Source organism: Chaetodon auriga, chromosome 10 (genome assembly GCF_051107435.1).
Source record: "Chaetodon auriga isolate fChaAug3 chromosome 10, fChaAug3.hap1, whole genome shotgun sequence".
NCBI classification, from domain to species: Eukaryota; Metazoa; Chordata; class Actinopteri; order Chaetodontiformes; family Chaetodontidae; genus Chaetodon; species Chaetodon auriga.
In genome coordinates this window covers 6,900,891-6,927,059 of record NC_135083.1, presented here as the reverse complement: position 1 = coordinate 6,927,059, position 26,169 = coordinate 6,900,891, and the positions used below count along the sequence as shown (strand labels likewise).

General features: G+C 42.8%; 1 protein-coding gene across 6 annotated transcripts in view; it reads right to left on the bottom strand.

The window, feature by feature from the left end:
• The window catches only part of LOC143326595 (synaptotagmin-2-like), a 56,537-nt gene that overhangs the window by 15,923 nt on the left and 14,445 nt on the right, over positions 1–26,169 (bottom strand). For 2 of the 6 annotated variants that reach the window (XM_076740275.1, XM_076740272.1), the window contains exon 3: positions 13,885–13,944. The exons of 2 other annotated variants lie outside the window; for them this stretch is intronic. The gene's annotated coding sequence lies outside the window, so the exon portion shown is untranslated. Of the gene's footprint in view, positions 1–8,245; positions 8,611–13,884; positions 13,945–26,169 lie in introns of those variants that run through there. 2 more of the 6 variants (XM_076740277.1, XM_076740274.1) reach the window with 2 other exon arrangements.

Genomic DNA, 26,169 nt, shown 5'->3' with positions numbered 1-26,169 from the left:
TTTGTGAGGAATTACCTGCTGAGGAAGCCAAAATGCTCAGGATTTCTAGTACATCAAACTTCTACTCGAAACTATCTGCTGAATAACAAGTAGACCACAATAGCTCAATCCCTCTAAACGGAGACAAAAAATCCTAATAACAAATTTAGCGGTTTTAATCATTTAAATGTAACAGAATCTACAGATACAGCAGCTCAATGAGGCTGCATTTAGGCACAGCTGTGCTCTCAGCATGCTAACATGCTGATGGTTAGCAGCTTTACTATCTTCACCATCTAAACTTAATGTGTTAGCATGCTAACATTTGCTGATTATTAGTAAACACAAAGTACAGCTGAGGCTGAGGGGAAGGTTATTGCAGATATTTGACCTTAAACCACAGTATTGGACAGTAATTTTACCCTGATGATGGTGGTACATGAAAAGTTAAGGATCACTAAATGATTACAGAGTAAAGAATCACCAGAGTCAAAGGACTCATCATCAGGGCCAATCCTTCTTGCAGATGTTGAGATATTTGAAAGGTGAAAACGTTAACCTGCTGGTGACGCTACAGGAAAAGGATCCAGAAAGCCATTAAGATTCATCCTCTGGGGAGCACGAAGCTCCATCAAACAGCTGATGGTAGCCATGGCAGCAGCACCCTGAACTACGCAGAAACAACAAGATATATCTGATAAATAGATGCAACAGTTTGCACACTTGTATAAAGTCTGTATTTAGGTATTTTTAGCCTAAAAGTAAGGAGAATGGGATTCTGACTGGAAGGTCAGCGGTTCAATCGCTGAACCAAGACATTAGATCTTGGAAAGGATGTAACAGAGCACTGCTTGCCCTTCGCTTGTTACCACCACTGAGATGCCCTTCAGCTAGGCTCTTAACCTCCACATGCTCCAGTGGACCAGATCAGACTGTGGTTGTACTGGGCAGCTTCCAGGTGTTAATGTATGTAAATGTAGGAGAGTGATCCCGAGACAAGAGCGTTCATGCTCAGGCAACCTTCCCCGGATAAATAAAAGTTAAAAATAGACCTCTCATCCAATATGAAATTCATATAATGCTCAATTACTGAGATGTGTGGGAGTTTTTCGCTCCGTCTCCCAATGTGCGTCTCATTTCGTTAGCGTTTGAGTCATCAGAATTAGTTAAAACAAAATGGCTCGGCTCCACGGCCCTGAGCTGCGCAGCTATGGGCATGATCTGGCCCTTATCACTAAACACACCGCTCCGAGTTGGACGGGGATCAAGCACTTTCATCTTTGGTGCACAAATAAACAGGGTGCCCCACATACTAACACGGCAGTTTTACTGACAAACTAACTGTGGTGCATAAAGGTTAAACATGTCTCTTAAAGCCTACCACGAAGGTGAAGGCAGACGGCTTTATTTGTAAAAATCACTTTTGTTGACGTTGAGGAGGAATCAGTGGGGACTGGGAAAGGCTTTCATTTCAAAAGAAAGAACTACTTGTGCTTCCAAACCCTGAATTTCTATAACCAAAATCAGAAAAACTTGGCAATGGAAATTTGTCTTTGACACAGTATGAAAAACTCGTTTAATTACTGCTGATGCTCAGGACATCTTCCTAAAACTACAGCTTAGCTGCTTCTCCTTCTGTGCACCTTCTCCGACATGATTTGTGGTGCAGATTTACTAACTCAATAAATCAATAAGAGATGACGAGTCTCACCTTGAGTGTCACTCTTCCAGTATACCATAACATTTTCACTGCTCTCGCGTGACTTTTTTTTTTTTTTGTCTTGCAGCATATTCTTCAAATATTTTTGGGGTCAGTTTTGTCCCGTTTGTACAGACAGTGGAGAGATGACAGGAACCGAGGGGAGGACAGATGCAGCAGAGGCCAGCAGCTGGTCTCATGTCAGGGACGTTCTGCTTCGTGGTAGGCGTCTTAACCCCTGAGCTGCCCCCTGCAGTATATTTAATGGGCTGAACTGCATTTGTTTCATGCAATAAATAAGAGTATTAGGGACAAATAAGATTGGTCTGAGAAGATTTTAAATATACTCATGTACATTAATGAATTATCACATCATATGCTGTCTTCATCATCATTAGAGAAAAATGTGAGTCAATAAGAAACACTCAAATATGCCTACAGGCTAAGTGCTCTTACTTAATTACCTCCCACCTGTCAAAGTCTGATGATAATAGCTACTTCTCCTTCCTCTCCTATATAAACACATGAATATGAAATGCTGCGTCCTTATCTGACGTCACGTGTGCGGTGACCCCTTGACCCGACAGTGTGTCGTCCTCCCCGGTGACAGGAAACCCCACCCTGCAGACAAGCAAACTCCACGTGTGGGGGGGGATTGTGTTTATTGAGGGTTTATTGGCAGTTAGCGCCCAAGTTAGATACAAGAGAAAACAACCTAAGGAGAGCGAGCTAAAGTCATGCAGCTGTTTCATTACACAACAACAAGTACCCTGAACAGCAGTTAATTAACAACCTACAGCCAGACGGCAAAGTCCTTTGTCTCCCCCCGGCCCTGACAACTTGCCTCTTTACCAGTTCAAACAGCTGTCTGCCAGCAGCTAATCTATATATGTGTGTGTGTGTGTGTGTGTGTGTGTGTGTGTGTGTTTAGATTTGAAGGTGCGCTTTTAATCATACTAATTTAATGCAGCACACGCTTTGAAAGCTACAAACGTCTCAGCGCACAATTTTCAAAATGGCTTCTGTAACTGGTCACGGGGTCATGTGACTTTAGCTCGGGGCAACAGTCAGGAGCAGTGGGGCGTCAAATTAAGTATTGAGTATTAGGCACTGTGAAAAGGTTGCTGTATTCAAAGAAAAACAGTAGCAATGGCTGCTCGGTTGTCACAGCCCGCCAGATGAACAGGGTCCACGATAGAGAGTAACCTGAACAATGTGACCCCGATGAAATCATGCAGCCCCCTCTGAGGCCCCTGCCATCTGTGACATTATAGGTTATGTGTGGGTGGGTGGAGTGCTTGGCCTCAAGCCGAACTAGCTGCGCATCTTGTGCAGCTTCATTTCCTCTGAGTCTCAGTAATGTGATTGCTCCAGAAAGCTGGGTTGGATTATTTTGAAATTGTACAAGAAGTTAGTCACTTTCAAGGCTTTAAATGCTGGAGAGACTATTAATTTGATAATTTCAGATTTAGGCCAATGCAACATTTATGCAATGTGGTATTTCTTCCACAGCCGAGCAGATTATCTCTCTCTGAGAAAATTGCGTGTGTGTGTGTGTGTGTGTGTGTGCCATCTGACTTTGCATTTCAACTTCTCATGCTGAGTGACTCTTTCATCTGAATCCCATTGAGCTATTTTAGGTGCAAGCCGAGTTGCATAAGATATCGAGGATATGATTTAAAGGGTAATTGTTCGCATCTTGAATTTGTGATAAACACACTTGAAGAAACGACAACCGCTGAGTCATAGCTGACCCCTGATCTGTCTGGACTCGATTTCAGCTGAAAATGTGGGCTGGAACATTTAGAGAACAAGGGGCATAGTATTTTATTAGATCCATCAGACAGAGCATTACTGTAGTCAGAGAGCTGAGCTGAGATGGTGGAGTTCTTTCAATTAGAGATAATGTGCAGCTTTGTTCCTGAACTCTTGCTACTCTATGGTAATTTACCCCTGCTGAAATGGACTTGGGGCTCCCACAGTCATAATGGTCTCATTTTGGCCAAGTTTTAATAGGATTACGGGGGGATACTGATGACTGCATTGCTTATTATTTACCACTGAAGGATGAGATACTGTGTGGAAGTTGGCCTGAGTCGAACCTAAGAGTATAGTTAGTTGTATAAGCAGGAAAATTCATTATGATGATACCAATGCGGCAATTGTCATTTCTGCTATTGTTCATTAAATGAACTCATTACTGATAAAACTTTTCCAAAATGCCCTGCATTCTTTACCTCAACGCATGTCAAAATATTGAGCTGAGAAGCGCCGCTGACTCCACAGCATCGATCCATTCGCAGTGCAATCTTTATAGCTGCAGCTAGATGCATCTTTTATGTCTTCCTTTGGTCTTACTGCTATTTTGAGCCACGCTGCATAAAGATATATCTCCTTCATGTACAGTCCAGATCTCAGCTGGCGTGCACACTCAGATAAATGCGAGTGTGTGGCAGAGACAGATTTCTGCAAGGTAGCCGACTGTAGTTGCAAAACACTCCCCTCTTTTGTCATCTCATGGTGGTGAGCCAAGAGGCTGACAAATGCACAGGCAAATCCAAAAACACAGCACATGGTGCAAAAACATGTGCCAGAGCCAGATTCTGACTTCTGCTCTTCAAGTCTCCTGCCACAGTACATCGACGGGAAAGTGCCAAGCATCTGTCAGGATGCTGTAATGTGACTTAACAATAATTAAACCATTCACTTCAACTAACCAGCTCTCTTTTTAAGGTGTGTATTCATCCTTACACAACCTACTATAAGAGGTAGCCTACAGTTAATGGTGGCATTACTGTTAAAACAGAAGATGAGCTTGTGAAATTTGTATCTTTTTTTAGGTCAACACTGTGGCAGTAAACCTTTCAGTGATCTCTGTGCCAACAACTAACAGAGTAAATAGCACTCACACGTTCACTCGGCAACTGATCTGCAGCAGCACAGTCAGCAGAACTGCTTATGCAACCATCCAAAACAGGACATTTACAGAGGTATCAGACCCCTGTGTTTAGCTTCAGGGCTGCAGTCATGCTCTGAATGCAAACATACGCAACACAAGCATGCACAAGAAAAGACTGTGACCATCAAACAGAGATCACGCATTCAGACCATCCTTGAAATGTTCAGGAACATTTCCTGCATGGTATCACGTGTGAGTGGGAATCAGGATTGTTATTCGGGGGAAATCTGTACGGCCAATTTCCCACCTCAAGATCTATGTCAGCATAATGCAAGAACATCAGGAAATCCTGCTGGTGACCACTGCTGATCTGAGAGCAGCAGCTGAGATAAGGATGTCAAAAAGCCCTGCATATCATCTCGCCAAAGAGAATCAGAGAAAAGCCTCTCACTCATATAACTCATTGTGTGCTGACCCAAAAGGGCAGTCCAGAGAGGCTCATTTACAACCCTGCTTGTGTAGATAAAACAATGCTTATTCTCACCTGCAGCTGAATGTGACTCAGCTATTATCAGGAGGGATCCTTGAAAAGGAGGTGGGAGGTGCCAGGGTTTGAATGCTGAGCGAGGAGCTGCAGGGATCATTTACAGCCAGTTGCCATACATCCTCCTTCTCCCTCTCAGCCCAGCCCCTTTCCCTGTCCCCTGATAGGTCGATTAATCATACTGTCACAGAGATAGTGACCCAATCTGCATGTAAGACTGTGTGGAGAAAATGTGAACGAGGAGAGGGCTTCTGCAGCGCTGCAGATAGGCCACATCTTCTGACATTCTTGCTGTAAGAAGGACATTATGTAGCGATCAAGACCAAGTTCAGGAAATCATCCATTACGATGGCATTAAAGGAACAGTCTGACATAATAGGAAACTGCTTTCTGGTGGAGAGCTGGATGAAAGGATTGATAACTATAAAATATGAAGCTCAACCAGCAACCACTTAGCAAAAAGTCTGGAAAGAGAAGGAAAAGCTAGCATGGCTTTGCCTAAAGCTAAAAATAAATCCACCAACCACCACCTCTAAAGCTCACAAGTTAACACGTTAAGACTTGTAACGTGTAAAAATGACAATTCAATGCATTACAGGAGGGGCTGTACACCAGAATATTTCTATTTCTTCTTCAGGCAACGATCAGAGACTTAGAATGTACTGGTCCCCACCAGGAAATAGTCTGGCACAAAAATAGCATTTTTGATTTTTTAACTTTGGTTTTGTACTGATTCAACAAAATCCCCCCATTTCCAGCCTTAGTGCTAAGCTAAGCTAACGGGCTGGTTGCAGAGACATGAAAGTGGTGCTGATTTTCTCATCTAACTCTCTGCCAGGAAGCCAATAAGTGCATTTCCAAAGATGTCAAACTACACATGTGTAACTTTGCAAACGGATAATCTCATCATAAATTCAAAGGTTTTGCTGTACCATTGTAGGCGTTACACCAAACATCTCCAGCATGATGAAACACGCTGAAAATAATTTCCCTCATTCTCTCCAGCAAAGTGTTGCCCTGCTCTGTGTTATGCTCTCTGACCATCACAAATCCTCTCCTCCAAGAGGCTGTGGCTGAGGGGAAAAAAATGCCGCTCGAGGTCTCACAGCAAAAATTGCCATGTTTTTCTCGCTCTGAAGATTAAAGAGTGGTGAAAATGCCCCGTCAGCGCAGCAGGATGCTGTGACTGGTGACAGCGCCTGACCATTTAACACTGACACACTCTGCCATCGACTGCCAGCAGCACACCATCAAATGGGCTGGGGCCAGGACTGGGAAGGCTCAGCTCTCACCTGGAGTGAGGAACCGACAGCGGCTGAGCAATCTCAATGACAGCAGTGCTAATGTGTCAGAGAGAAAATCACCGACTGTCTCTCAGAGTCCAAGGCTGTGTCATTATGAACAAACATCCGCTTGTGGAATACTTCAAAACATAAGCAGAGAAGAATCATTTCCACATAATGAAGCATCAGGAAGGAGGAAAACAAACGTGATGTGGCTGCAAGTGGATGAACCCACTCAAGCCACACACTTTAGGAAGCTACACAGTTAGAATAAGCCTCTTTTATTTCTCCTCTTCTGTGAGCAGTTCCAGCATCCGGGCACCAGCTGCCTTCTTGGAGGGAGCCAGCAGGGAAAAAAAAGAAATAAGATTGGTGAACTTCAAAGCATCCTCTCATTTTTCTGGTTATGTATGAGAGACTGGGAGAGTATTTCTCAGTGTGAGAGCCAATGGGAGCGGCTGCCTGAGGTACGGACTTAATGAGCCTGCCTGAATGTTTTAGAGCCTGACAAAAAAAGAACCGTCAGAGCATGCTCAGTATCAAATAGTCTCCTGCACTCAGGATACTGGAGCAGTACACATGTATGCAGGTATAGTATATACCCAGCTGTATATACAGTACATATAATATGATGCTCCACATCCCCCACACTGTTTGTTTACTGTACTCCTGAAACCTGAGCGATCATGTGGCCGCTCCAAATACGTGGCACTGACTGTCTGTGATGATTACAACAGCAGAGACTGAACGAATAAACCTGGTTTATATTCGAGATGTTACTCCAGGACACAAAACCCCATGAAGACAGATGAATAGATAATTCCCTTTGTGCATAATGTGAAAATTGTGTTATATTTGGATGTGTTTTGAAACAGCAGAGGTTCACGCTGGGCTTAAAACCTCCACTTCAAAAATAATCTATTCACAGTCTGTTTGAATGAATTTTGAATTAAACTGGATAAAATAAAAAATTCTGTTGTGCTAACGATGAGCCTGATGCAGACCTGCAAGAGTCAGCATTTGGTAGTAAGATGTACAATTAGCCCAAGATAGGTTTTGTCCTTGGTACTGTCACCTCGGTGCTGCCTGTGCTATATGTCCCATGAGAGACAGCAGAAAAAAAGAGCATCCTGCAGCACTTTATAAAATCCCCACCCTCTACTCTCTATACTCCTCAGCACAACTGTCAGCCCCTTTTAATGTCTGGCTGCTCACTCTCTAAAGATAAAGAACACCGTGGTCTTTGTCCGTTAAACTGATACAATACAGTATACCTGAGGTATTTTAGTGTAGTGCAGCGTTTGTTTTTTGGCTTCACCTGGCTCCACCAGGTTTGCGAGAGATGCTGGTGTGGCTGGAGAGGTAAGCAGAGCATCTGTCAGCAGGGCAGCCTCCTGGACACTCTCCAGGAGGCTCTCTACTACACCCACCAGGCAAGCTAAATGAGGCATGATCAATGAGAATAATCTAGATCCAGAGCTGCACCCCCACCCCACTCCCCCTTTCTAAAAACAGTGCCTGATGTGGAACCATAACAGATTGCACACAAATTGCATGAAGACAAGCTCCGTAGCTGGATCCCGGTGCACATCCGGACCCAGAGGACGTTCAGTATTCCCTCCACAAAGGCTTACGAATTAGCTCTGAGTAAAGTTTGGGACCACATGCATCGGGAAGCGACATGCACACAGCACCTGCATTATGGTAAAACCAACAGAAAGGAAACAGTCTGTAAAAATCCTCAACTACAGCAGCAGCCTCAAATGCCTACAACTCCATTCCAGACTCCTCAAAGGACGTGTTCAAGCAATGCTGAGAAGAGAGTTGAAATACACCCTTACCAGCACTACCGTAATTCCGTAATCCTGTTCTCCACAACAGGCTAACCCATTCACCAAAGAGGCACTTAGGGTTAATGTTACAATGCCTTAATAACGTCCCTCGACCGCTCTGCCATCAGCACCAGAAACTGCAGTCCTCTTCGCACTGTTTCCACTGCAGCACTACTTGTTCTCCCACACACACACACACACACACGCACACACGCTCACTCATTCTCTCGGTGACTACCCCCACCTCCGTTTCTCTCGATCCCCTCCTCCTCCCACTCACTCTTTCTATCTCTGTCACTGAAAGGATCCCCCTCCCCTCCCCTTTCCCCTCTCCCTTCCCCTTCTCTCCATCTTCCATCTCTCCCGTCCACTCCGGCTCTCACTAACTCAGCCGGGCTGATTTGTGATGCTGCTCACAAGGTGCTGTATGCAGCAATATGTGCCCCGATCCAACGCATAAGGGCAATCCAAAAGCATCCGTGTGCTCTACTGTCCGACCCGGCACCCACACCCTCGTTCAAACAGCACCGCTGCTCGGGGACTCCACGGGGCTCAGATATGCTCCTGGCTACAGCTGCAGCTTATAAGCTTGAGTGGATGTAAATAACTAAACAGAAAAAAAAAAGATGACATGCTGTAGATGAGACCTCTAGATAATAAGGCGAAGACGAGCAGAAGCCTGTCTTTTGCTGTGTGCTTACCGCAGCAGTAGTCTGCTGCTGAGCCTCTTTCGCTCTTGCCATCTCTATCCATTTATCTGAATTATGTCTTTGGACTCGCAGTACTCCCACCATCATCAGGGAAGATTTTAATCCTACGACAATGGCACAAAGACTTGCAGGGTATGGTATATGTAAGCATGTGAAGATGTGAGAGTTTTTGATATGATTTATAAAACCTTTTGCTGGCCAACAAATTTTCCCTTTCTCACTGTGCTTTATATAAGGACCAGAAGAGTCGTAATGACAGGTTTGAGTATAAAATTCACAAAAAAAGGGTTAGAAAATAAAAAAAGAATCATAGTATAAATTTATGTTCAGCCATCAGCAATGCCACCCAGAACACAATTTAGCTCACAATGCGTTTTTCCTTTCCAGTTGGCATATTGCCGTGTAAATCAGCTTGTTTAATGACAAGATGTGACGCACTAGTTCGCTTAACACCAATGCTGAACCAGACAGTTTGGAGCCCTTTGGGTATTTCTGCGTGTCACCGAGAATTATCATCGTCCCCTAAGTGAATCACCCTCCTTATTGGGCAGGAATGAGCACTTGAACAAGAAATCAATAAAGTCTCAATCAGTGAAAATGGAAGGGAGAGAGAGATGACTTTTTGTAATTTCAAAACATACAACTGGAGAGAATCTAATTTGTTCCCTGTCTGCGATACCGTTTCTCAGCTTTGGGTTCAGGCAGTAATGTATGGTTGCTGGTTTTGAATCAAAAGTGATGTGGTGATTATAGGGGAGGCGAAGCTGCTGAGGTGAAGAAAAATGACACCAGGACAGCTCTGTACATTTAGAACAAATCACACGAAAACATGAAAACCAACGTGCGTTTCCGGATTTTGCTACTTCCCTACCTGTCTGTGACACCAGGCTCAAGCTTTCCTTTTACTGACGACATAAACCTGAAGAAAATGCTCACAAAAATAGAGTTTCATTTCTTGAAAGAGGCTAATTTCCTTAAAAAAGATGGCCATTGTAATTTTTGGCAAACGTTACTCAAACAGGAGTAAATGCTCCATCCACTGGGGACTATTTTCTGCGGAGGATTAATACACATTTGGTGTGTCAGAAGCATTTAACTGCACTATGACGGTGTATGTAGGCCTGACTCAAGCTCACAGTGCCCACCTTCACTGTAATGAGAGAATATGTCACCCAGTGCAACAGTGTGGCTCACTGATGTGTTTTTAATACTTTTTGGGCAAATATGGAGGTCTGCATCACAGAGGAAAGAGCTAAATCGGGCTTTGCCCACACAGACTGAAAGAGCTTTTGTGTCTAACTATAATTTTGCTTTCACTTTATGGCGTGCCAGCAAGGAGATATCCTGACAAAAGTCATCTAGTCACACAGATTAAAAAAATAAATAAATAAATCAGCCAACACACAAGCTGAAATGTAAATCAAATTGCTCATACAACCTTAAAATTAAGTCCATGATGGATAGATAATGTAGCAAATAAGAGATACACCCCTTCCTCATCAACAGCCTGGTGTGACATTTACATCTCGCTATTAAATCTATGAAAGCTTGTGAAGCCTGTAGTCCTCAGTTCAGTTTTCCACATTGTAAGAGCCATCTTACAGCCCAGTGCCCTGAAAGCCAGGCAGGTCTGATTCAGAGTCTGAGTGGGGACTGGATATTGATCCAAACGAGATTCATAGCATGCTGGGTAAACCCATGGTGAGCAATGCTGGCACCTGTCCCATGTGACATGAAACACAGACGCATAATGATTTGTAGCAGCAGATGACTGGTCTTATCATAGTTTTATACGGCTGCCTACAGCTACAGCAGACGCCAAATACACTAATAATCTAGTCATCATCAGCATCGTTTCATTGAGTAAAAAGAAAAACTCCATCAGACCTTACTTTGAACTAAACAGGCCAAGGCTCCAGAGAGATTCAGTGCAACTTAGAATACATATTTAATAAGGCGGGCGTGTTGTGGAGACTGTATTAAAGCTGCTCAGTCAATGGCTCTGGGAAGCCATTAAAATGCGTTGCCCTACCCAGCCTTTTCTACAAAATCACATGTGACACCATGTGCTTTCCTGTGCAGTGATTTAAGTCGCATGGCCGTGTTTTAACAAGGTGACTGTACTTCGGAGGCAGCAGAGATGTTTCTCAGCACGAGAACGGAGGAGACTGGAAAAAAAAAAAAAAAAAACAGAAACGATGACAAAGAAAAAAGACGTGATGCTTCTTTTCTATGGCGGTGACACAAAGACAAAGAACAGGAAATTGATCCAAACACTACATGCGCGTAAAAACGATACAGAACACATGCACAACCATACGACAGCGTTTTATCAAGTGAAGCCTCAAGATTTATGTCTGCGGTGGCCCTAAACATGAGGCGGCAAAGCATCGCTCCCTCGATCTGTTTAGCGAGTGCCGCCTTCATGTGTGTGTGGTAAATGTTCAGCGCCTGGCAGTCAGGGATTAGATCTGGTTCTGTGGTGCCGCAGATGTGAGGAGGCACAACAATGCAATACTTTGTGTTTCATTGTGTTGGCCCGTTTTAGAGCTGGCAGAGTGAGAGGGAAACTGCTCCATAATGTGACTCCACAGTTGTTACGAAACTATAATTTGTGCTATTGCAGCTGAGGATTGAAGGGCTACAGCAGGCGAAAACACCAGTTTTGGGCTAAATGGCAACTGCTGAGATGATATCTGTTTCAATAACAACTGTGGTTTGATAGACTGTACAAATTAATACTCACAACAATTCATATTCTACATTATAATAACATTATGCACAAAATAGCCTCTTTTAGCAACAAGGAAGGCTGTTTTCTTCAACTAATATACGCAATCAACCTTCTGTGAAGAGCTGAAACAATTAGTGGATTCATTTTTAAAACATTCATTAATCATCACTCTTTGGCGCTTTTCCCTGCTGTACGTTCGAGTAAGCTGAATTTCTTTGGGTTTCAGGCTGTTAGACAGAAAAGCAGTTGGAAGACGTTGCTCAAGGAAATTGTGATGGACTCACTATTTTATGATTTTCCAAGCAACTGGCAGATTAATTTGGTAATTACTGGCTCTACTTGCGGGCAAACCTTTTGTTTTTAGTTAGCTGTGTATAAAGCCGTTTCACATTGTTTAGCAGACCATCACGCACATTTCTTTCTGCTACTATTTTAAGCATTTTACATAATAAGTTAAAACTGATAGGATCAATATTTCATGTTAACAGTGGATCACTTGTGAAAAAGGTCACAACAAAGAGAATTACCACCTGCTTCTGCAGCCCCTCTCGGCTCTGTTGAGCCCCTCTCAGCTGACTGTTCTCTTATGGCTCATAGTGTCGTTTTTGCTCAGCAACAAGCAGCAGACAGACAAAGTTATCGACTAGCTGGTGAACTTTGTGAAGCATTTATGCAGCAGCTAAATATCCTGATATTTCCCTCGGGAGCCGGTGGAGACCAGTGGAGGAACAACAGAGTGAATGTTAGACTTTCATTTGGTGGCCATAATCACGACTGCAAATGAATGATAATGCTGCTTCATGTCTGCTGCTCGACGTGTAAAGAGGCAACTGTTTGCCAACAAGTTCATTTTAAAAGGTGACAATATGTCAGTTTTTATATTTATGTTTTGTTTTTGCTGCCTCCCAGAAAATCAGTCAATGCATGTTTAAAAGGTTCAAATAACTCCGTGTTTGAGCTCTTATTCATGATGTTTCATCCTGATAAGATTTCTTTCTGATTCATCCGTGGTGCATCTCTCCAGACCTCCGATAAGGTGAATTTATGTGCCTTATAATGCCTAATACATCTTTAGCTTAAAAAACACAGAGTAACACTATGCATTTCTAAAAAGCTACGACCTCTTATGGTGCTGCATATTCAACCGACTAATTGTACACCACCAGTCCCCAGGGTACGATTTCTCATTCAGTGGATGTTGAGCTGATCAATGTTAATAACAACGAGGCTGACACAGGGCAGTGAGGGCTGAATAATGGCAGATGGCTGCAGTGGCAGAGCCGGTCTAAAAGCAGCGGCCGGTAACCGTCCTTCCAGGCGTGGCCTTTGTCCGCTGGGGTTTATTAGCTTTCTGTAGCGTCCGAGGCACTGGAGCTTCCATCACTCATGGAAATGACTCTGATTAATCAGCTGAGTGCTGGAGTGTGCAGGCTATGATGGAGACTGGCGCACAAAGAGCCAGTCCTACAGTAAATCATGCTTGTTCACAGTGGGCTGCACCTCCGTCCTCACCACGCCTTTCCTGCTCACTACACACTGCAGTGGGCTCCCTCCTCCCTGGCTCATGCAAAGCTTTTCTAAGCACAGATGGGAGAGTGGGGAAAACCCAACACACAACGTATCATGCTGACACCTAGTGGAGTCCAAATCACGTCGAGGCTCATATCTGTTTGCGCGTACTGTCGTGCTGTGCTGCTTTCAGTTTTAGATTCCGTGTTCAGCCCAGACATATTCCTCTGGAGTAATTCAGTATGAAGTTTAAATAACTCCACTCCTCAGGAAAAATTCAAGCAATTAATGATAATCAACAGACTTTTCCTTTCACGTCAATTAGTGTTTCACCCTACAGCTCATCAGAGGGTTATATTACTGGGCAGCTTCAGAGAGCATCCAGCTGTAGACGGACCGCCATCTGCGCTGTGCCTTCAGTGGACAGTGAGGGAGCGGAGGCAGGCTGGACTTCTCAAATGACCAGGAATGGATGATATTTCTGTGAGGGGAGCTGCAGAGGATGGAGGCATCTAACAATGTGCAGTGATCTGTCTTCTCTTAAAGAGGACGGTCACAGCAATGACACTGGACTGCTCTGATGGAGTGGAGTTTCTCCTCCTCCTCCTCCCTTCCTCTCTCCATCCCTCAACCTTTCAGTTCAGGCTCAGAGCCTCGACTCGTGCACACAACATCTTTGCTGGCAGGATACTCACAGCCGAATCGTGAATCTTGAAAGTGGCCGGAGGTAATCACAGTGAGAATGTTGTCAGGCCCTGAAAGAGAAAGACAACGTGAGCTCAGAGTATTGTACTTCATGGAGTTCCTTCTTGGAGATTAAACTAATGCGTGCATCATTTCGAGATAATCTACGGCATTAAATCGCACTCGACGAACACCTGGTGTGACAGGCATTCCTGTAATAAAAAGGCAAAATAAGGAAATGAGACTTTCAATTTGGACACGACACAACACCGTTAGAGCAGAAATCATTTCGGAGCCACGAGAAGAATATTGATGGCTGTCCCCCTCTCACATAAACAAGCTGATGTATGCCTGAAGCCAACCGTTTTGATCCACAAAGCCGCAGGACGAATGAATTATCACTGACAGCTATCCGTTGCACACTACGGCTCGCCAGTTATTGAATTAAATCATTGTCATTGCCAAAGTATCACTGCAACGACTCTCTCTTTGAAAAGTGAATCAAATGCTGACCCTAAAACAGCACTCAGAACCAGAACACAAAGATCAGCCTGGGACAAAAGAGCCCTCAACTCCTAAAGGAGGATCAGGATCCTTTCTCCACAGTGGTGCTTCCAGGGTTGACCTCTGAACATCAACTCATCAGCCATTTAGAGATATTTCAGGAAATTAACTTACAAATACTCCACATGCCTCTGCTACATAAATAACAGAATCTAATCAAAGCAAAACACTTTTAGAAATATTTTTTAGAACAAAATCACTTTAGGTAAATAAAGATTTGCCTTCAGTCCAACATTATACTCAATACTCAGCTGACTAATTCCAGAGCATTGATTATTCATTAGCTAATTTACACATGTTTACACATGTTTATTTGTTCTCTTGCTGAGAGAGGTGACAGATAGACACACTGTGATGTCTGTACATTAAATATGGAGCTATGGCCAGGAGGTGGTTAGCTTAGCTTAGCATTAAGGCTGGAAACAGTGCTGTGCTGTTTCTTGGCCTTGTTGTGAGGCTGCCAGGCAAAGAGGAGACATAATGTCTTAATCAGTATGTGCAGGCTTTTTTTTCCCTTTGGACAGAGCCAGGCTAGCTGTTTCCCACCGCTCCGAGTGTTTTGGCTAAGCTAATCCTCTCCTGGCGGCGGCTTCATAATAAAGGCACAGATATGAGGGCGGTATCAAGCTTCTCATCTAACTCGGAGCAAGAAAGCGAATGAGTGCTTTTCCCCAGATGTTGAACAACTCCTTTAAGGTACAACAATCACATCTAAGTCACCTTCTTAGCAGCATAACGTGGCCGGGGGCTTTCTGCTGTGACGAGAGAATTAGAGAATTTTTGAGATCAGCCAAATTCTGCCCGTGTTCTTCTGCAGATCTTTGAGGACAGTCTATTTGTGGCCCAATTTACTTCTTCTATTTTAGCAAAACAATCAATTTCATGACTCACTGGACTTAATTGCTTTATTGTAATTGTATCATGGAAGACATCCACAGGGAGAGATAACAACGTCAATCTGAGCAAGGAGGAAAACTGTTCACACAATTTAAATCTGCCATCACCGGAGCAGCTTGTCGTCTGTGAATTATATGTATTACATATTAAAGTCGCTCTCTAAACATACTCAAAGCAGTTCATTTTCCCATTCCAGTTGCTATTTATGTAAGAAACACCCTTGAGATCAATCCATCATTTGGATCTGCCGATGCTGTAAAATCTATAATGAAAACAAACACTGATAAAACGCTGAAAGGAATCGTTTTCTGTACCACGTGCTGTGACCTTTTTATTCCAGCGCACTTGACTATTTCCAGACGACAAGATGGCTGATGACAGATATCAGTGACTGAAGAATAATTTCATGGTCCATGGAGGGGTGAAGACTGGGGACTCTTTAGGTTCCTGCACAGTGAAATACCTGCAGTCCTCATAGAAATAACATGAAACTGTCAAAGTGAGTTGTTTGCAGCCAGCTGAGGGGCCGCAGTGACAGGGAGGAGAAAAGCAGCGCTTCAACGCTGCTTCACACTGCAGCACTCCGACAATGCAAGTGGCATTTCCATTGATTCGCATAGAAAGGTCAAACGACAAGGACGGAATTCACAATCAAAAGCCAAAAACACTTCATCACACCTGATTTGAATCTCTAACATTAAATCTTCTCGCCTGTCATAAGCGTCTATAATAACATCATCTCAGAGCAGAAATAAACATTATCCTGTGAGGACAATACTAAGGTCGAATCTCACTCAGAAAAAAAAAGGGAAAAGTCTTGAATGATCATAAATTGGCTCGCTGATTGAGGCGACAGGCCCTGATGTGCAGATTCTCCGATACAATCACGTTAAAGGGAATTGCCTCTTGGTGAACATAATTGGATCTTTCCCACGCCTATTTATGTCCTCAAGGGGCCGTCCTATGCAGACGAAAGAAACCAAAGGGAATTTAATGAGGACTCGCCCTTTGGTTTTTATTTCCAGTCCGTGCCAGCGAACCATGCAGGCAGAGTCATATCAGAATGAACATTGATAAGCCAAACGATTAAAAGCAAGGATGCGGGTCACCAGATGTGGAGGAATTCCCAGACTTTTAGACAGTTTTTTGTGACTTTAGTTGGTCTAACAGGTCTGAAATAGTCTGAACCTGCACCAATTCATTAGCATGTTGTTTTAATATTGATCTCTGCTAATTTAGCCACATATAGATATATATTGTTCCAAAGAAATACTTAAAGTTTCGAGACATGTTTTCAGGAGGTTTAAGGCTGCATTACACTAAAGGTATGCAATTATCTGCTCTGACTGTCCATCACATGTACACCTCTGATTTCATTTTTTGTTAGCATCCTCTAAAACCACCAACAATCATCTCCAAAATATCATCACATCATCACCAACATCTCTGTCACATCTGCTCTATCTTTTTCACTTTGTCAACATCACCCAGCTCGAGCTCTTCAGTACTTTTAGGTGGAAATTATTCCTGCAGCACTGCTTCAGCCGTCTGTGCTGCCCGTTGTTTTTATTGACTCTGTCCATGACTGTGAGCTTGTCTCATTGATTAAACAAGTCCACGGCTGCAGACTTGAATAAGGCTTCCTTCCTACAGTCCAAACTGCTAAAATCACACTGCTGTCCAAGAGAAGGAGCATGCTCTTTTATTCCCCAATTGATCTCTGTTTGATGAAGAGGACCAATGTAGTCCAAACATCCGGAAAAGTCACTCAGCACCAAACTACAGAGCCTTTCCATTCTTTAACAAGATTACTGTGCAGCCTCTAAGACAGCACTTGAATTGCTGAGCCCCCAAGGATCCCATGTTTTCTTTCTCCCTCTCTGAGTCTCTCGTTCTCTCTGTCTGTGTCTGTCTCTAAGACACGTGGCTCTCCATGACTGTTGCTCCCACTCAGACAGGGGGAGGAGGGATTCATGTGGGGCAAAGGGAGCCTACAGGAGACTTTGGGGGGCTCTCAGCTGCCCTGCACTCTCTGGAGCGTAGCGTATGAACACTGGGAGATGTGCATGTGTGAGCGAGGAGCTTTCCACGCAGGAGGGATCTGGCCCAAATTTAATCTCTCTATTGTGAGGATGGAGGGTTAGAGGAAAAAAAAGGGCCGCGCCTGCTGAAATCCCACTGGCAGTGCTGCAATGCAGGGGTTTAACATAGAGCTGGAAGGCAGGCAAACACATTAAAGAACTGGCCCTCCGATCGCACACAATACACACATTTTCACACAAACACAAGCACGCACAGGTGGATGAACGCATGCACTCACACACCCACAAAAGCCAATTTGATCTGAGATGCCTCCATAAACAGTGTTTGACAGGCAGGAGAGAGCGATTTCTGCATCATAAAATGTTGTGACGCCTACATGGAGTTTTATAAAGCTGCTCTTCTTTAAGCTAGGTCACATGTAATTTCTTACAGCCCAGGAAGGTCAGGGATTAGAGGCACCGTGAAGGGCAGTCAACTCAACTTAGATAGCAAATGAAAAGAGTAAAAAGAGGAATAAGGTCAAAAAGTTTCACGAGGTATTATTAAAAACACCAAGAACCTAATGTCACTTCAAAAGTACGGAAGCAGAGAACGAGCATGCCTGCAATTATCTTTTTTAGATGTTATTATCTCAAGTTAAGTATCTAATTGTCTTGTTGTTTTCTTGTGAAATGGGTAAATTCATCTTGTTCTTCCAAGAAATCTTCCCGTCCCTTTTGCTTTGATGAAATAAATTAGATAAATTGACCTGTTATCATGAGAAAACAAGCTTTGTTATAACGAGATGATAATTTATAATAATATATGATAATTATCAGGAGAAAATGACTTCCTAAGATTCATGAGAGTGGACCGGGTGCAGGTTTGAGAGCTTCACAACAAACCACATGAACTTTTTATGAACTTTGGCTATTTGTTGTGAGAATGTTATGAGGGTATTTACATTAATCATCGTAAAGCACAGACAGGTTTACATACCATTTATACATGTCGGCACGGCACTCCTGATCTCTGGTAGACATATGTAATAAGAGGAAACAACTTTCTTTTTTTCTGTTAACGGATTGATTATCTGGCTATCCCAAGATAACAAAACTTATTTTGAAATAAAATAATTAACTTGTGATCTTGAGATCACGGCGCACCATTTTTTGGCTTCCATAAAAGTCATACATGTAAACAGAATTACTTAATGTGCATATTTTTAAAGCCCCGTCTTAAATATTTCTCTATAACTTCAGTGTATCATATTTATTATAAGTTTAACCCTCAAAAACCCAGTTAATCTGCTTCACTAGGACTGCATGGGTGCAGTTTGATCAAATCTATTTGACAGCAGCCATTTTCATCCAAATGACGCTCAATCCTGATTGGTGCACGGAGGTATGCGACATCACGTGTTTCCTAGAGATCCCCACCCACTTCAAAACCAGTGAGAAGAGCACAGAGAAAGAAAGAAAGACATGCACAAATCTCTCATGTGAAGTAGCTCAAAGTGTTGCGTTCATGGCCAATCCCATCCTCCCAGTAAGAGGCTGATTGTGAAAATGGTTCTTTTACGGCCTTTAAAGGTTTTTCAAATGATCTGGGTGCTGAAAGTTTTCATCAGTGAGCACACTGCGACATTTGTCTGAATATAGGTGGAGGCTGCTGTGGGCTTTGCTGTTAGCCCATACAGTCTCCCAGGCTGTGCGAGGTGAGCAGCGTGATGGGTGGATGGGTGGATGCTTATATGACAGATTGCTGACTGTGGGAGTCTTTTACAGTCAGCAGAAACAAGCAATTGACGACACTTTGGCTTCTTCGCATGCTGGTACAGCCAGTGCAGAGACAAGAGGCAGAAACTGTGTTGTCCATCAAAAATTTACTGACTTTCAACTTGAATGTGACAAAGTGAAAGGCGACATCACTTAAAGAGGTGCTGTACATTAAATAAAAATCTGTGAACGAGCAAAGAACTGCTGTTAATGTGCAAGAGTTTAAGCTTATTTATTACAATTCCTAAAAAGCGTCTCTCTGTGAAAGAATCACTGGGTTAAAGCTTGTGCTCCCCGCTGCCCGTCACTGATTTATCTATAACCACCTACATCATGTTGTCATTATGCTGGCCCACAATCAATGTTAGGGACTGAAAATGGCTTCCACTGACACGGCGTTACATCATAACTCAAGAAATAAATAGCTGCCATCTTACCTGGGTATCCTTTACAATCACAACCTGTGAGCAGCTACGACAAGCTACTCCTCGTCGGCTGTGCAGCACCTAAGTGCTTTACTGAAAGGCCCAAAGAGACCACAGACCACACCATGATTTGTTTGGCACAGTTGTCTTAGGCTCATTATTTTAAATACAATTACAGTAGTATTTTTCACCGTAGGTTCCACATACAGCGAGTTTAAAACTGGATCCAGGTAACGTGGCTGCGACATGTTTCCATCCTGAAAAGGGAAGTCATTTTTGACACGTCACCTCCAGTGTTTTATATCTCTGCCTCCACGACCGTTCTGCCACCAGCTGCTGGTTCCAGTTGCACATGCTGTTCCCAGTAGCAACCCCTACTGGCTTCACTTCCAAAGCAGCTTAACTGTCATTGTTACAGCCGCCATTTTGTGAGCAAACAAATGCTGTCATCTTTTATCTGCTCGCCAAATGCCCTTACTGGAGTATTATCTGCAGATATTCTTTCATTCAAGCTGCTTGTGATTTAGGAGGATTTTGTTTTGTCATCAGCTTACTGCTAACCAAGCTAGCTCCGATATTAGCTGTCTGCAGCTAAGGTTTCATTTTTGTTACTTTTTAACCGCGAGTTTAAGACAATCGCAAACATACTTGCCTATGTACTGCACGTGTTACTGGAGGACACCACTAGAGGGCACAGCAGAGAGCTCCCAGATTTGCATGATGTAAAACATGGCGACACTCGAGGAGGTTACTGTTTTTTTTTACTCTGAGACCCCTGCAGAAAAAGCGAGAGCGGCACCATCATAGATGGTCTGTAAGGCCCCGAAATCAAGCACATTGTGAAATAGCGAGCTTGTTTCTCTTGTTCTGTCAATGCGAGATCCTGATGATGAGAAACAGTACCAGTATTCTCGAATGTACGCCACTCAACAGACACAGTGAGGCGGTCGGCTCAGCAGAGCGCTAGCTGTCACACTCTGCTTTCTAACAACAAGCATCTGCTGCCATCCCCACACGGCCACTACACGACCCTTACCATACCATTCATGTGCACATCGCATCTTGTGTATGTGTAGTGCTCATTTCTGGGGACTTGCACAGCCAACACTGCAAATGGAAGCAAGATACGCAAAGCAGCCACAATGTGCATGCAAAGGCGTAGCTAAAAGAAATCTCCAGCCATATAAGTCTGTTCTATGTGGCTCTACAAGACTAGAGCTGTAGTTAACACACAATCAACAGTGACCTGGTCCGCCCAAACAGGCCAAAGCGGTTGACTTCAGTTTCATTTAAATGAAGTGGATGATATTATGTATCTATGTTATTTATCTGGTAGATTTATGAGGCTTTAAAACACCTTGATGCAGGTCGAGGCTCAGTGGTTTTCAGTGTTGGGTGTTACAGGTTAAAAAGGATTACTGGGACTCTCATATTTACATAATCTGCAGCACATTTGAGGAAAAAATTTGATTTTAGCTTTAGTTTTTAAATTAGATGTAAACCATGAAGATGAAAACTGTACTTCAGTGAATCCAGTGTCCTTGTTACTGTACTATTTTTATATTTTTTACAATATCTTTCCTCTGACTCCTTTATGAAATCTAATCGATTTCCGATGTGTAATCACTGTCCTTGAATTTGTTCAAAAGCCAGCTGCTGTCTTGAGTGCCGGAGAGCGATAAAGGACTGTGATCCAACACCCTTAAGCAGAGATCCAGCCCTGATAATTTGAGACTCTCTTGCATGAAGCCCAGCAGAGATCTTATTCAATTTAGAAGCACAGGTTAAAAATGACTGCATGGGGCTACAGATCTATCTCAGCTAAATTTAAAATGGCTGCATCAAATCAATTTCAATGTCCTGCCTGGCAGCATTTAAAAAGTAATTGCTCCATCAGCCACATGACACAGCATAAACACCAACAAGAAGGATTTAGCCTTTGTGCTATTCTTTTTTTCTCTCAGTCTTCGCAGTTTTTAGGGAAACGATGATCTTACTTCACTTGTTTCAAGCACATGCTATTTTTCACAATGCTGCTGTCCATAAATCCTGGCGGAGAGCGCCTCCTTCCCCTCGGCTACCTGCTTCACGGGGAGACAAGACCTGTGTTTATGTGCAGAAATAAGGCAATTCATCATCCGGTCCCACAGAAATGGTCAACAGCAGGGACGAGACAGTACACAATTCCAGATTAATTGCTTCCCTCCTTGCCTGCCCAGCGAATGAAACATAACACTCCAAACCACACGAGACAGAGAGTGAGATTAAATATTATTAAGAGTAATGAAATATATTAACATCCTATCTGTTTTGAGCATTAACATTGCATAAATACAAAAGGCGTGCTGACAAATCTAATCGCACAATGCATTGAGTTAACAGCTTATTATCTTAATGGAAATAATTGGTTGACTATTATGGAAGAGGACAATCTGAGCAAAGACAAATGCGGGAGGGGAGAAAGGCTCAAAAGCCTCCAGTCTCTGAATTACATGCTTCCTGAGAGCAGTGCGGCGCTAGAAAAACAACAAACTCCCCAGGGGACCAACAAACTCTTATAAATGTCAAATAGGTTTTAGTAATATTCTCTGCAAGCAACTATTTCTTTTGGAAGGGGCCTCTCAACATAATAAAGCACATTACCTACCAAGGTCTGCTATAGCTGGAGGAACGATCTACTCTCATACTGTTTGGTGAGTGCCACGTTTCTGCTCAGAGCCGCTGCATTGATTCATCTTTGTGTTATGATTGCATTTTATGATTTGGAGGTCTGAAACGGCCGAGAGAGTCTTGTTATGAAACTACAGAAGCGATCGACTTGTCAGAAGGAGGGCGGATGTTCTTATTTGCTCCTTGTAATGCGGTCAAAGGTATTGTAGGACAAACGATAGACAAGCCGCAAGTGGGAAACAGAGTGGCTGCTCATGGGGATCGTTCACCTTCACATCGTCGGTGAACTCTATTACAAGGCAGGCCCAAATCTTAGAAACCACTGCGCCATTAGTCAAACACAGATTGAGTGTGACAGCTCACCTCTCATGATGAGCTGCTTTCACCACATACACAACTGGCTCTCATCGCTGCATAATCGTGTCGAGCTCAAATCAGCCCCGCTGCACACTTATAGCCCAGAGAACAAATAGAAACACAGACTTTAACCATGAAATAAACTAAGCAAAAAAAAAAAATCTGTCAAATATGAAAGATGATGGAAAACAATCTGTTCTCTGTGATTGAAGCATCAGTCAATAAGGAGCCGCTCTGTGCAAACAGCTGAGCCACAGGGTTGGTCACGTTGGAGAAACCAGACAGAGTGAGTAAAAATCTCACCGCCTCGCTTCAGGCCTCCCACCAAACACATGAGCGTGCACGGCTGCTGCTGGACAAGGGAGCGACGAGGAGAGGAGCTAACCCAATCCAACGACCTCATGTCTCATTCACATGTAAGAAAACACCAACATTATAACAATGAATGTAAACAATGAACATGGCTACCGCTAATGCTCACAGCTGCCATGCCAGCATGTTAGTACTGGGAAACTTTGGCTGCACCTTCTCTGCCTTTCTTGAGTAGCTCGCTAAAGCTTGAGCAACAGCCCTTCGCAAGACTGTGTGCAATGAGTGCAACACTGTGGTGCATATGTATGTTATTTATACTGCATATTTGCACTGCATTATTCTGCTACTACTAGTTGTATCACAATTATTGTTATTATTATAGCATTAGTATTAGCAGTAGTAGCATTCTAGTATTCTATTATTCTTGTTACTTAACAGATATATTCTTATATAGACAGTTGCTATTTATTGTAGCATAATACTTGCAGTTTACATGTTTACATATTTTACACTGTTTAATATTTATGGTTAATTTATGTTGTAGTATAGTGCACATACAGTGTATAGGCTTTATTACTGTTCTTCAATGGGAGCAGCTGTATCTGACCCCATTTCCACTCGGGGATCAATAAAGTTTTCTGGTTCTGATGCTGCTCGAGCAGAGTGTGCACAGGTAGGCAGGTGCGCAGGTATACAGGCGAGTGGGCCATCCAATCATTTTATTCCGGTGAAATGAAATGATTGGCCTGCGACAGCCACAAATACTCGATTTTGTACATTTTGTCTTTGTTGCTGGATTTGACGTACTGATTGCTTTAAGGGTCGGAAGAAAAATTAAACAAATACAACAGAATGGTCGGAAAATTACCTACCTGAGTTTAGACAGGCTTACTGCAGGTTGTCGCTTTCCTCCATGACAATCTTTGATTTAAAGTCTTTAATGACCACTGACCTGTCATGTACCTACAGCTCCTTCATGAGTGACAAATTGCTGCCGTTTTAACAGTTCAATACATTCTTGCGCTCGTCTGATGATTACCTCAATCGTGTAAAAGAGCAGTCTTACTTAATTTTTAAAATTAATGGCATTGCCTCTCAGCACATCTCTCATGTATTCAAAAAGTCATTGTCACCAGTTGAACGATGGGAAAAGATCTGACCTAAGAACATTGCGATATTTAACTGAGATCATCTGTAAAGTAGACAGAGAGTCGTTTTCAATTAAGCGCTCATTAAAAACTAAATTAGGCGCTGACCTTTGGAACGCACCAGCACAGGGAAAAGAAGAGAAAGGTAGACATGTACTTCAACACATCCATCTCTGATTAAAATGAGAACTGTCAGTGTTACGTTTCAGGAGTCTCTGATACTAATGTATTAAAAAATGCCCCCAAACAACAAGCAAAACATCGACATAGTGTTTTCTTTTTAAACCCGCTGGCGTTGTGGTTGCATTGATATCTAGTGGTTAACGATCAAACCAAGAGTGGTGTTCTCAGCTGAAAGATGGGCTTATAATTAAAAAGCATCTGCAGAGATCAGCTGCAAAGGTACTAATATTCATGAATAGCTGCTCACATTCATTAATTTGAATGAATTAACTAATATTTCTGAACAAATCTACAACAGAAAACACAACCATGAAGGAATGTTTGACTTTCAGACACAATCAGAAAGACAAGCGGACGTACATTAGAGATGTTGCTGCAGTCAGACAGTAGAGTATTATCACCTGTCCTCACCTAGCCTTGTAATCTGAGAGCGGCATCAACAATCAATGGAAGAAGGGAAAGAGAAGACAAGACCAATCGATACCTGTTAGGAACACTACGGTAATTGTGCACTTATCAGTTTGGAGCAGCTAACTGAGGGAGGGTGAATTGGTGGTCATTCCTGAGACTTCATTTCATTTTCAAAAACAGCCAAAGATTTTCACGCACAGTATTTATTTTCATTGTTTTAAACTCTGCTGGTATAAATGTCAAACGTAATTTATAGTGAGGCTTACAGTTTGATTACTATGATGAACAGCTGTTTCCCACAAGCAGAAATAATTCCCATTTCCTCTTGTGTATAACAAGGTGTCACATTCAGTGTAACACGAGCTGCTGTCAGAATAAGATGATTAAAAGATCATTACTGCAAAGGTCAACTGAATCAATACCAACACAAATCTATCTGTTGACCTGTTAACCAGTCGACATACTGTATATGTTAGCCTGCATATAAATGAGGAGTCACAGAAGCACAGGGAAGATTGGTGAAAGGTAAAAATCTATGCTAATGTTAATATCACTGCCAGATATGCGGATGTTAAGCAGGTGTAATGTTGACAAATTGAAATTTTGACCTGATGGTGGGAATGACTGGAGATCACCAAACTTATTATCTACATCTTGAATGCAACATGAGCATGTGCACCAAATTTCATGAAAATCCATCCAATAGTTGCTATTTCCCTAATAGTCAAATAGTCAAACTGCTGTTAGCTTAAGAGGAAAATTCAGGCTTCATCCTCTGGGGATCATGATGTATGTGCAGATAAGATATTTCAATTTTATATTTTAAGCTATCTCAGTCTCGGCCAACTTGGTGGACAGAAAGAACAACATCTCCATCCATAAAGCCACGTCACCAGCATGTCTGACATCACCAACATAACAGCCTTTGTACCCTGTGGCTAAAAGTAACTGAAAAAGTTGGACTCAAACACTGCATGGAGCCATCAGACAGCGCTGGCAGTCAGTGTCAGCTGGCTAGAAATCACAAGCAGTTCTGAGGTTAGAAAATGTTTCAACAACCTGCTTTACTTATTGTCCAAAATGCACTCTGAATTATTCCAAAGGGCCACACTCACTGACACTGGTCCATTTTATGAGCCCATCACATTGTCCCTGCAGGATGTTGCACAGGTACCACGAGAAGCAATGGTGGCTTTTACAGCAGAGCCCAAACTCACCAAGGGGCCCCAATAAGGAGCCCACTCACTGCTGTATTCTGTATGGTGGAAAATATATTTGGAAAGTCAGATCTAATATCATCGCTGTGCCTATGCATGTGCTGTTTTCCTGTATTCTGGTGGAACTGCAGTCTTCCTACAGTGACGTCTGTCTGGTATCCCCTGACGGGACCTCATGACCTTCACTTCTGGAGTCTTTTGGATTAATTTTTAAAACACTATGTGGAAAGATTTTTTTTAGAAAAAAAGCTTAGTTTAGTTATAATTAATTTGTTTTGACATGAATGAGCCAGATAGGTAAGAATGTGTTTG